Raw genomic sequence first — 13,970 nt, 5'->3', positions numbered from 1 at the left:
TTGTGGAGTGTGGGAATATTACGGTTACACGCATACAGTGAATGCGCATGCTCTGTCATCAACGATCATGCCTGATTTCGTTTAAACTTTATAATTTTTGTGAACGACTTTCAAGTGTGTGAAATTTATACTATTCAGTTTTCTTAAATTTGTTGCCAAGTTATGGCACAAAAACAAGGTTCACGTTGCTATAACATAGCACACAAGCTACGTGTGATTGCGTATGTTAAAGAACAGGGATACAAGGCTGCAGAAAGGCATTGCGGGCCACCTCCACTAAGAAAATTATAAGATTTTGGCGGAATCAAGAAGAGGATCTAAAAAAAGCAACGCATAGATTAGGTATTTGGAGAAAGTATTAATTTATATTTTTATTACGTTATATTTAAAATACTGTAAACTCATTATAATTACCAGTAATAAAATTTTATCCTTCAAAATTTTACATAAAAAAATCTGATGTGTACACCACATGACATCCTTGTATTGGAATATTAAATTATACGCATTTTTTCTTGCATTTCATTTAAACTTATTGGATTGAATTAAATCTACTTCGCCGACAGTGCATAAACCACAATAGAATAAATGCATTCTTTAAAATTCACTCTAGTATTTGTTTACCATAGCGACACTCTGTCGCTAGATTCACTTAACAGTATTAATAATTATATAACAGTTAACTTATATAATAATTATATAACGGAAACTAAGTTAACTGTTATATAATCCAATAATTATATAGCAGTTAACTTATATATTTCGTTCATATTATAACTCATAATGCACAAAATTTATATCATTTAATGAATAGAATTATCTAATCGTTGCCACATGTTCTATTCAAATACTATAATAAAGCTAGAATGATGTATAAAAGAAATTAAGCAAACAAAACAAAAAAGAAACAGTTTTTCACGGACGATTGAGTATTTCTCATTTAATTAGTTCAGTTCTCACTTCGCGAGAAGGCAAAAATACATAAAAACTCAAAATATCTATATTAAAAATTACGAAGTAAATCTCAAACACTTATTTCCTCGAAAAAATTCCAGAAAGAATTAAGCATGATTTAATTGGCAATAATAAATGAATGCGTTATCTTTGTTGTTGCGAAGCTAAGTTTCTCTAGATTGGCAACAAATCCACTAGTCTCCTGTTTCAAATGTAAACATCAATGGCCACCATTAAAAAAGGCTTAGCAGCAATTAAACAACTTTAAAATTGTTGATAATTCTAAAAATATTGCATACAGATTTACTAAAGGCATAAAATTCTTAACCGGAAGATAAAAGCAACATAATTCAATCATTTTTAAAGCAAAAAATGTACAATTTACAAACATATAAGAGTAAAGAAACTGAGATCACTGAGCCGGATAACAGAGTGGATATATATATAAATATATTTATATACGTTTGGTGCGGCCGATTGCAACCAAAATACGAGGTGCACATCTACATGTTATAGTAGTCCCTATATACAAAATTTCAACGTTTTGAGGCTACTCGTTTTTTGAGTTATGCGAGATACATACGTACGCACGTACGTACATACGTTCGTACAGACGCCACGAAAAATTCTGTTCAGAATTAATTTTAAAGCAGTTTTATAATTTTTTTCAAGGAAAAGAGTATTTTATTCTGTCCTTACGTACAGATATCACGCAAAAACATCGTTAAATTGCATTCGATAACGGTCAAAATGTATATTTTCGTTGAAATATGCTGCTTGAAACTTTTCGCGATTACAATACTTCCTTTTCACTTCGTACAAGGAAGTAAAAAGGGTCTTATACGCCGGCAAATACGGTAGGATTCTGAACAATATATATTCTTTTTTTATGAATAATGATGCAGAAAAAATAGAATTCAATAAGTTCATTTAAATCTCTTATCAAACACTTAATGTGTTCTAGCGGGCTGAACCAGATTAAGGATCATTAATGACAACACAAGTAAATTTTTAATACTTCATTTGAAATGTAGAATAATATAAAGGATATACAAACTTTTTAATTCTGGATTTTGTTATTTTAAGTTATTACAAGGAAAGTGGGTTATACTGAATAGTAGTTGGAAATTTGGTTTTATACATATGAAAATCAGATATGCAATCCCTCATTGAAGAAAGGCAAAATGGCAACTCGAGAAAGAAAGAAATCTTCAGAAAGGAAATCTTAAAATGTAATATGCCATATAGTAGCCTCCCCCTCCCGAAAAAAAACTGTTGAATAGGAGTGGTGAAAGCAAAAAAAGTGCTCAAGTTTAGAAATTAAGAAATTTTGTAGTTATAAACAGAGAGTTTACTCAGAAAACATTCTTAAACTACAGTTAGTAACAAACCCCATTTCACTCAAAGAGAACTCAGAAAATTAACAAAAACTACATCAGTAGCTTAGATGCAAAAGCTTTTTTGACATGAGGAACTATTTGATTTTTTCGTTAAAATTTTGTTTTATGCTTAAGTAGTAGTTAAAACGGAATTTATTAGTTATATAAATTACCAAAGCAAAAGAAATTGTCTTTTCTTCCAGCGAACTAAAATGAACTTCCAACGTACTCAAGTAACAATTATGTTCCTCCACCCCTCTTAAAAATCATACTATAGTCATCAAATTTCGAAGACCATAATAATACCAAGCTAGACTTGAAAATATAAGTCCTAGAATATGAAAAGCATTGTGAATTGTTAGAAATCCATAATTAATAAAACGTATTCTAAACAATTTCTGTTCATAGAAAAGACCAACTATCAGGGAAAAAAATCTGATGCGGACACCACGACTTCCTTGCAAAGAATATTAAATTATATGCATTTTTTGCTTCATTTTATTTAAACTTATACTCTCGAAATTCATTGGAGATACGTTTCTTATTTAATTAATCCAGTTCTCACTTCACGGCAAGGCACAAATACACAAAACCTCAAAATATCTTTATTAAAAATTGAAAAATATAGAAAAACATAAAACACGAAATACAGTTAAAACAATTTTAATGTAGAGATTCTACCCCCAAACAAGCAGTTCAGCCAACAGGCAAAGAGGCAGATTTTTCGCTAGACAAAACAAAGTTTCCTTTAGGCCGCACTCTGAAACTGACTTAATTCACTATTCTTTTAAGATCCAAATGTAAACAAATATGGCTGCAATAGTAAAATCTGACGTGTATATCACATAACTTTCTTGTTCGAAATTAAACCAATTTTTTTCTGCATTTCATTTTAACTTATTTCCTCGAATTTCCTTAGATATATATTTCTCATTTAATTAATTCTGTTCTCAGTACAAGGCAAAAATACATAAAGGCAAAGATTCCAAATATCTTCATTAAAAATTGTAAATATGTAGAAAAATATTAAAACTACAGTTACAGTTAAAACAATCAAAAAACCAATTTTTACAATTAAAATTAGAGTTTTTATGCAAAAACAAGCAATTCGGCAAGCAGGTAACAAGGTAGATATTTTGGTTCCCAAAAATGAAAGTTTAATTTTGGTCCCACTCGACAAAAGGACATTGAAGGTGCGGAAACTGAAATAACTATTTTGTTAAATTTCAAATATAAACAAGTATGGCTGCTATGCTAAACAAAAATCAGGCGTAGCCGAACATGAAATTTAAATTGTTGATAATTCTACAACTATTGCATGCAGATTAACTAAAGGCACAAAAATCTTTAAAAAAAGAAAGAACAACAAAATTCAATCATTTTTAAATGCAAAAATTCGCAGTTTACCAACATATAGGTTTAGAAAAGGAAACGCTCACTGAGCCGATTAATAGAGTGGGTATATATATATATATATATATATATTTATATATATACACATTTATATACTTTTCGTACGGCCGATTGCAACCGAAAAGAGTGGTGCACATCTTGATATTATAGCAGTTTTATATACAAAATTTCAATGTTCCGAGGCTACTCTTTTTTGAGTTATGCGAGATACATACGTACATAACATACGTACGTACAGACGCCACGAAAGAATCTCTTCTGAATCTATTTTAAATAACTTTTATAGTTCCTTTGGGGAAAAAGAGTCCTATATTCTGTCCTTACATACAGATGTCACGCCAAGATTTCGTTAAATTGTATTTGATAGCGGTCAAAATGGATATTTTCGTTGAAATACCATACCCGGACTTTTTCGAGATTACAATACTTCCTTTTTACTTCGTACAAGGAAATAATAAGAAATTCAAGCGTTATTAATTTATGTATATGCCATAGGCACAGTATCATGCTGAGTGAAATTAAACTAAACAATAAAAATGGAACAATTGTAATTACATTCATATATAAGATCTTAGAACCTCTTGCTATTTGTCAAAATTATTTAATTCTATTTCTACTCTTCAGATATAAAACTACTGTTCAAAAAAGACTCTCTCATACTCGTAACTTTACAATTCAAGCTATCTTAGTATAAGTATATATATTAAAGTAATATCTGACCCGTTTTATGTCTGAAATCATTTCAGCATATTTCAGTCGTGTTTAGGAAACAGTATAATGTGCGTGCGTTTTAGTAATTTTAGATTAGATAAGCATCTCCTATTGGTAAAGGTAACAGTCACAGTAACAATAATGAAAAGAACGCTGTCCGAAATAAATCTCCCACATTTTGTTTTTCGTCATTTTAAGATTCAAATCAACACGAATCACGCTGTTTACTCTTGAGACTGAGCATTTTAATGACTTTGCAGCTGCCCTTTGATCAGATTTTCTTATAATATTAAAAATCTTACCGTTGCAACATTCGAAACATTCTGGTTTTCCCTTGGATATGTAGTATTTGGAACACTGTTTTCACTTGAAAGCCAATCTTTAATGTTTTTTTCCTTTTCTCGGTAACAGTATTACGTGTCCTGTTAAATTGCTTAAGTTCACGCCGGGAAATAATGTTATGAATCTTACTTCACGGCACCAATGTTATATAGAAAAAGTTTCGAGACCCAAGGTTAAATAGTTTTACTTCAAGGTACCATGTTATATCTGAAATTCCTATATGTTAAGTGTTAAATATGAAACTACTTGCCGTGAAAAGGTTTCTACTTCCTCTTAGGGAGGAAAACTAAACTCTTAAGAATTTGCCAACTAACAAAATTTTAGTGATCGTATAGTGAAACGTGTACAGCATTTTTGCGTTGTGAAAAAAATGCATCCCGGGACCGCGCCGTGAGAGGATCGAAAACATAAACATATACAAGATATAAAGGAAAAGTTCATATTAAATATATAAAGAAAACATACTGTAATAGTTTTCCAGATTAAATATCAGTTTATTCAATTACATCACAATATGAAAAATCTTAACCTCATCTGAGAGTCTTTTCATTTAAATTCATAAAAAAAAATTAAGGTTTGTCTGGTAATTTAAAGAAAGGAAAGGGAAACAATTTATGGCCTGAGAGTTAAATTTTAGATTCGACGTTGTTTTTACTGCTAAGGACGTTTTTGAAAAACTTGCTTAAAGTTCAAACACACCAAAAAAAATAAAACTTATCTTGAGTGGACATCTTGAAGGTCGATCGGGCTCATCGTTACACTGGTATGTTATTTTTCCACTGTAGAACAGAAACAGGAGCACTGCTGCCCAGGACGGCTATCCGCTTGGTCCTGAAAATCCTAAGTCAACACGCAGGTAACTCGTTCAAATTTCGCCTCTTTACCAGCACGCCGCACGGAAGAGTGTTTTCAGTTTCAGGCCAGAAACGTTTTTTCTAGGCAATTACGGCTCGCCTGTTCTTACTCATCCCAAGAGCAAGCTTCACGAGTAACGTCCCAAGTAAGTTCCACCCGCCAGTCAGTAAGAGAGAGAATCCAACTCGAATTTCCTTCAAGCCAGTTTTCAAGAGCAACGTCCACAAGTCCAGCAAACCCGAAAGTCAGCGAATCCAAGCAGTCCAAGAGTGAGCGAGTCAAAGAGTAAGAGAGTCTCGCCTTTTAACCAAAACGCGGCCGGGGAGCATATTTGCCGCTCCCCGCCGGAAAACATCTCTCTTCGTAATTACATTTTGTCCAGCAAGCCCGTAAGTCCAGCAAGCCCGAAAATCAGCGAGTCAGTCAGAGAGAGTCAAAAAGTAAGTCCAACTCGAATTTTCCTTCGTCTCCATAACAAACCGGGCTCCCACTATGGTTTCACTTATCGCCCCCTTAATTATGGCAAAATCTTCGTTTTCAACTCCAGAATGCGGAAATAAGGGTGATCGCGCATGCGCGCCTTTCTTCACTTAGCCAACCACCGGACCCTCAATCGCCAAAACCTGAATGACTTACATTGAAAGACAAGTAGCAACCTTTGACCTTTCTGTCACGTACTTTCCTCTCTTAAGGTCAACTAACAATGAAAATTCTTCTAGAACATTCTAAAGGACAAAGCGCGCGAAATCATGAATTGGCAAAAAATTGCCTCCCTTTCCCTGCTTCTTTCACAATGAATAAAAGTTTGTACAAGATTTGCAAATAAAAGAAAATAAATAATACTCTTTTAAACTAAATAATATTTCCAGAAGCATCTGTTTTTCCCCAAAATTAAAGCCTTAAAATAAATAATTCATAATCAAATAAAAATTAAGATTTCCATAAATCATAAAATCATTCACCTAATTTTTATAACGCTATCAGATAATTTCTCTACATAACATTCCTTTCCCCTAAGGAATTAAATTTTGGTTTACCAAAATTTAGCAGACAGACACTTCTTAAAATACCATGACTCATACTGTGCAATAAGGCTAAAGGATAACATACTGTAACAATATTTCACACGACTCCTTGGTAACAGTGACGTTACTGACACATTAAATTTCAAGTCCAAAATGTGCAAGTAAAACAACAAGATTAATCAAAGCAATTACTAATGAAAATACTCAAGGAAGATCATCAAAAACAATTAATCAAAAACATCAATTAAATCACTTAATTAATTAAACCTAGAAATACTCAGAACACATACAAAAATAAAAATAAAAATAAGGCGTTAATCACAAACAAAATATGTCTAAGATCAATCAATAATGACAAAAAGAATTTCTTTTTTTTTTTCAGTTCATTGCATCACATTAGTGTTGCAGTCTCTGTGTGGCCACATTTCGGAACGTTTATTTATCTATTCATTCTCTTTTTCAGTCCATTAATGTAAACAATTTCACCTGAGGTCGAGCACATTCTACTATTGTGACAATTTCTGCTGAGCACAATCATGGAGTACATTAAATGAGTACGGAGTTGTCAATGCAATTGAAGGAAAACCCTGTAGTTAGAAATCATTGTGTTAACAACTCCCCCCTGCAGCCTTCAACGCGAGAAAATGAAAGCAACCAACCCCTGAATGTGAACTCAGCACCACAATACTCCTTAGTAGAGGAACTTGACCTTAAAAGAAACCAGATTTCACCCTCCTACGTCTCACCTTCGACCAAGGAAGAACAATCACTCTTTCAAAGTTGAAGAAGACTTTATCTGTCAATTTTTTTCCCTTACAATAGATAAGCCACTGAATGTGTTCGGATACTCACACCCGAAGAACGAAATAATCTAATCCAATTGTTCACACCAAAAAAAAAAAAAAATGAAATAAATAAAAATAAGTAATTAACGCGCCGCAGATACATAAAATACATTCCTGAGAAAATAAACACACTAATAATTCAAACAATTCCAATTAAAATATGTCACATGAACGTATTCAAACAAAGAGTAAAGACCCCCTAAGTACTACGAAATTGAATAACTTCCAGAAATGAATCCCAAACAATCACGTCTTAGAACAGAAGCGGCCTGATCAGGGCCAAGCATTAGAAAAGAAAAGAACGTTACAACACAAGGAACCTCGGAACCAGCCGAAAATACCCCACACACACAAAAAAAAAAAAAAAAATCAGAAAGAAAGAAAACGTGATTGTCCAAAAATTCAATCCAACCAAAATCAATTCCGAAAATTAACATAACGAATACGCTGTGCAAATACCCATTAGAATTTTATCCAAAACACACAAAAATAATACTAATACAACCCAATGCCTATACAAAATAACGTTTGGCCAAACTGAAAAGTCAAACTATATACAACAAAAAAAAAAAATATATATATATATATATCTATATGTATATATTTCGCTAAAGTCTGATTTACTGAGTCCAAAAATAAATGTTTGCAAAGCCCTACATTAGTAAGCAACAAAACCCTGCGAATCCCTACGTCTCAGGTTATAAGGAATATCAGCACATTGATTATGAATTCTCTCTGGAGCATCAGAGTTGCACGCCTGGAATGAAGGAAAGTTTATACGTTCAGGTACCTTTGTCAATCTATCCACATGTACTACCTGCGACTGCTGTGGGCTCGTAACTGACTCAATTTTAAAATTCACTTTGGTGACCTGTTCGACCACTCTAAATGGACCCTTATTAAACTTCGCAAATTTCTTAGTCAATCCAGGCTGCAACACAGGAGTATAAAGATAAACCATATCCCCTATTTTAATATTTTTTGAAAAAACAACCTTGTCTCTAATCTTTTCCTGTCTTTCAGCCGCTTCCGTTAAGTTTTTATTTACTAAAGAGAAAACCCTGCGGAGTCTTAAAATTAAATCCCTTGAATAAGTGTCTGTGTCACGATAAGTCTTAAAGTCTGTTTGTGTCAACAAATCAATAGGTAAATTTAAATCTCTTCCATAAAGAAAAAATGCTGGGCAGTCCAGTAATGCGCTATGCCGTCCAGTTCTGTGCGCTAAAAGTGCGAAAGGCAAATGTCTGTCCCAATCTTCCTGCGTCTCACTCACAAGGTGTCTGAGAGAATTTATTAGAGTAGCATTTAAGCGTTCAACGACTCCGTCAGACTGCGGGTGGTAACTGGTGGTGGTGTGCTTAGTGATGCCTAATTTCTGATATACTTCTTTTATTGCATGTGAAATAAAATTCGAGCCCCTGTCAGTAACTACGTGCAAAGGCACACCGTGAGCCGAAATAAAAAGTTCCAGTTTTTCTATGATAGATTCAGAAGTAAAATCTTTCAAAGGATAAGCCTCGGGCCACCTCGTAAAATAATCAGTGATAACTAAGATGTATTTATTTCCCTGTAAAGTAATGGGTAAGGTACCAACAATGTCCATGGCTATTCTTTCTATCGGACGGGAAGCCACAGGCATTCTCAGAAGAGGAGCCTTGTGAGAAGGCCGGTGACCCCTCCTTCCGATACAGGAGTGACAAGATTTTACATAATTATGAATGTCCCTATACATGCCTTTCCAATAAAAGGATTTTTGAATACGTTGTAGTGTGCGATGGAACCCGGAATGCGCCGCCACCGGCGAATCGTGGTGCTCTTGCAGAATACGTGAAACTAAAGATCGTGGAACAACCAACCTGTGCAGTTTTTGCCAACGGGTACGTTGCTTAGCATATTCACAATATAAAATGCCATTACGCATAAAAAATTTCAAAAAACGAGGACTAGGAGTCAATTTTTTTTTTATATCTGAAATAATCTGCTTACAATGCATATCTGAACCCTGCTCTTCTTTGAACGTCTGTAATAAGTCTGGACTGACAGAATTTTGAACAAGGTGCGTTACATTTACTGCTCTAGACAAGAAATCAGCTGTTACGTTCAATTTCCCTGGTTTATGTATTATTGTATAGTCAAATTGGGACAAGCCCATAATCCACCTAGCTATCCGAGAAGTGGGATCCTTCAATTTTAGTACGTGGGACAGCGACGCTTGATCTGAATAAATTGTGAACCTTTTCCCTAAAAGGTACTGGCGAAAAAAGGCAGTAGCCCAAACTACTGCTAAAACTTCCCTTTCAACTGTACTGTATCTGGTCTCCGGATCTTTTAACTTCCGGCTTGCGTAACAAATTGGATGCAAGAACCCAGTATCATCCTCCTGACAAAGAACAGCTCCTAAGGCTAAATTGGAAGCGTCCGTACAAAGCGAAAACGGTTTGGAAAAATTGGGTAGAGTTAAAATAGGTTCCTTTAAAAGTTCATCTTTAAGAGTGTCAAAGGAATTTTGAGCTTCATTGGTCCATTTAAATACAACTTTGTCTTTTGTTAGCTGTGTAAGAGGAAGAGACATCTGTGCGAAATTAGGTATAAATCTTCTATAAAACCCTACAAGCCCGAGAAACCTTCTAACTTCTTTTCTATTCCGAGGAGGAACAAATGCTTGTACAACTTTTAAATTTCTGTCATCTGGTTGTAAGATACCTTTTGATACCTTAAATCCTAGATAAGTTATTTGGCTTTTGAGAAAATGACACTTGGACGGTTTCAACTTAAGATTATGATTTCTGAGTCTGTCAAAAACTATTTTAAGCTTTTCAAGGTGTTCGTCAAAAGTACTCGAAGCTATCACAATGTCATCTATGTATATGCCTATTTTTAACGGGGACAGATTGGCTAAGACAACAGACATGAGCCTTTGAAAGGAACTGGGTGCATTGCGCATTCCGAAAGGTGTCCGAAGCCATTCGTAATGCCCGGAAGGGGTCGAAAAACCACTTTTAAATGTGTCATCCGGGTGGATCTTCATTTGGAAAAATCCCGAAGTTAAGTCCAACGTTGAAAACAAATTCGCATCACCCAATTGTTCCACAAGCTCAAAAAAACTTAAGGTTTGTCTGGTAATTTAAAGAAAGGAAAGGGAAACAATTTATGGCCTGAGAGTTAAATTTTAGATTCGACGTTGTTTTTACTGCTAAGGACGTTTTTGAAAAACTTGCTTAAAGTTCAAACACACCAAAAAAAATAAAACTTATCTTGAGTGGACATCTTGAAGGTCGACCGGGCTCATCGTTACACTGGTATGTTATTTTTCCACTGTAGAACAGAAACAGGAGCACTGCTGCCCAGGACGGCTATCCGCTTGGTCCTGAAAATCCTAAGTCAACACGCAGGTAACTCGTTCAAATTTCGCCTCTTTACCAGCACGCCGCACGGAAGAGTGTTTTCAGTTTCAGGCCAGAAACGTTTTTTCTAGGCAATTACGGCTCGCCTGTTCTTACTCATCCCAAGAGCAAGCTTCACGAGTAACGTCCCAAGTAAGTTCCACCCGCAAGTCAGTAAGAGAGAGAATCCAACTCGAATTTCCTTCAAGCCAGTTTTCAAGAGCAACGTCCACAAGTCCAGCAAACCCGAAAGTCAGCGAATCCAAGCAGTCCAAGAGTGAGCGAGTCAAAGAGTAAGAGAGTCTCGCCTCTTAACCAAAATGCGGCAGGGGAGCATATTTTCCGCTCCCCGCCGGAAAACATCTCTCTTCGTAATTACATTTTGTCCAGCAAGCCCGAAAATCAGCGAGTCAGTCAGAGAGAGTCAAAAAGTAAGTCCAACTCGAATTTTCCTTCGTCTCCATCACAAACCGGGCTCCCACTATGGTTTCACTTATCGCCCCCTTAATTATGGCAAAATCTTCGTTTTCAACTCCAGAATGCGGAAATAAGGGTGATCGCGCATGCGCGCCTTTCTTCACCTAGCCAACCACCGGACTCTCAATCGCCAAAACCTGAATGACTTACATTGAAAGACAAGTAGCAACCTTTGACCTTTCTGTCACGTACTTTCCTCTCTTAAGGTCAACTAACAATGAAAATTCTTCTAGAACATTCTAAAGGACAAAGCGCGCGAAATCATGACTTGGCAAAAAATTGCCTCCCTTTCCCTGCATCTTTCACAATGAATAAAAGTTTGTACAAGATTTGCAAATAAAAGAAAATAAATAATACTCTTTTAAACTAAATAATATTTCCAGAAGCATCTGTTTTTCCCCAAAATTAAAGCCTTAAAATAAATAATTCATAATCAAATAAAAATTAAGATTTCCATAAATCATAAAATCATTCACCTAATTTTTATAACGCTATCAGATAATTTCTCTACATAACAGTCCTAGCTTTAGATATCCAAAAACCATGGCTTTCACAACATTTCTTTAAATAGATATAAATAATTTTCTTCGGAAAGAACACAGATTCATTGCTTCTTTAAAAGCGCCCTTTTGCATGAAAACAAAAGAGTCAAGTAGCTGACGATTATTATATATTTTAAAAAATGTAGTTGTAGTTAAAAAGAAATTTGCAAACAGACGATATATATATTTTTATACCAAAGCAAAATGGTTTAAAAAATGGACGAACAGCTTCTGTGTCATACAATCTGCAGTAAGCGTTTCATATCTTATAACGTTTTCTGCGAAAACATGTATTCCATACGTCCAAACACTTCTGTTTAAAATTAGATACGACTTCAGACATGTCTTTTCACAAATTTTTGGAAAGTCGTGATACATTACTGTATAATTTATGAATCCTGTCATTTCGAAAATTTTGGTATTGCACAAGCCTTTTTATCTTCTACGTGGCATGTCACATCTCAGAGCTCTGCGGCACGACGTTACATCAGATTAAAGTTTTCAAATTATAACTCTATTGCTTAAACTTTTAAATAATGCAAAAGCAATAAACATGTTTCTTAATAATTTAAGAACTTGAGATTTCAATAATTTATCAGAACGAGTAAATTAAATGTAAAATTATTTCTTATTTCTTTTGCAAATTTTAAATTAAAAATATCGTTTATTCGCTTTTTTCATATATTCCCCACGTTACACAAATATAAAATGAAACGTATGTTTTAACAGTTAGTGAGCTATGGAATGTGTGTTATAACTTTGTAAATCTGTTTTTTCTTCTTTACTACCATTTCTCGCTGTTCCTTAAGTCGAAGTTATTGCATTCAATATTTTCGTCAAAATTCGTAAATTAAAAAATTGCACAGAATTTTACACTGCAGAACTTTATATGTATAAAAAAGTAATCTGAAAGGTTTTAGAATTTAAATTACGTCCAAAGGGGCGTTTTTTAACGTTTTGTGGGTTACCTTTATTTATTAAATCTCATATTTCTCGCGCTTGGACCATAAAATTTAGTTCAAGAGGAATATCGCAAAATAATTTTAAAATGAGCATATTTTTAGAATTTCGAATACACAGTCTTGGGTGTGCTGGAGATAAAAATGTTTTTTCGTTACAGTGTTGCCGTTGCTCTTTTGGAAATCGTTGGGTTTGCTAATCAAAAATTCATTAAAGTGTTACAAAATATAAAATCGATAATAAAAGAAATTCTAAACTTGGGCTTCCATATGCCTATATTCGAATGGAGGCGTATGTTATTGAAAATTTGATGTCTCTAGGTACCGCTGTTTTATCACAATGCGAGAAACATATATACATTGATGCGGATTCTTCATTATTTAATTTCTTTAAATATAAAACAGGGCGATAATATTTGGCGGCAAAAATTGCAAAGTGAAACCGGCATTTAAAGGTTTCAACGCGAAATGCCAAAGCCAAAACGAAATTGATAGACCCTTCTGAACAAACTGCTTTTGGATTAAAAAAAAAAAAAAAAAGACCCTCCCCTCTGAGGAGCACTTAAAGTACTTAAGTCGCTTTCAAATAATAAGCCACTTTCAGCTATCTGCACAACATACCCTTTTTACGAGTAAGGAAAGGAAAAAAAAAAGAATATCAAATCGCGTGCCAGCTGCAACTGATACGCTTTATCGCAGAAAATTGTTTGGCTTTGGAATATGGCTGTTTGAAACTAAAATAAACCTTTCTTTACGTTTTCACAATACAAAAGAAGCTCGAAAGTCTCGTTTGCTACCGGGAGGAAATGAAAAGGGGCGTTACCGATGCATTTACTTTGACGATTTCTTGGACGTCCCTTGCCTTCTCTTCGTATATACATTACAGTTCCTTTTAGATGCAAATCAGGAGATTTGACAAATTCTTCTAGTATAGGAAAAAGCCAATGAAGTAAATCAGGATTTTGAAATCTAAGTACGTATTAAGAAAGAATTTCAGACATCTTATGTTTGATAAGATTACCTAGACTTCAGATCAGTGTTTTTTTTTTTTTTTTTTTTTTATAATTCTTTCATGAAACATCTTT

This window comes from Stegodyphus dumicola, chromosome 1 (assembly GCF_044657685.1).
Source record: "Stegodyphus dumicola isolate Sdum_Otavi_A_Nest chromosome 1, ASM4465768v1".
NCBI classification, from domain to species: Eukaryota; Metazoa; Arthropoda; class Arachnida; order Araneae; family Eresidae; genus Stegodyphus; species Stegodyphus dumicola.
The sequence above is the reverse complement of the archived record's forward strand: the minus strand, read 5'-3'. Positions refer to the sequence as shown.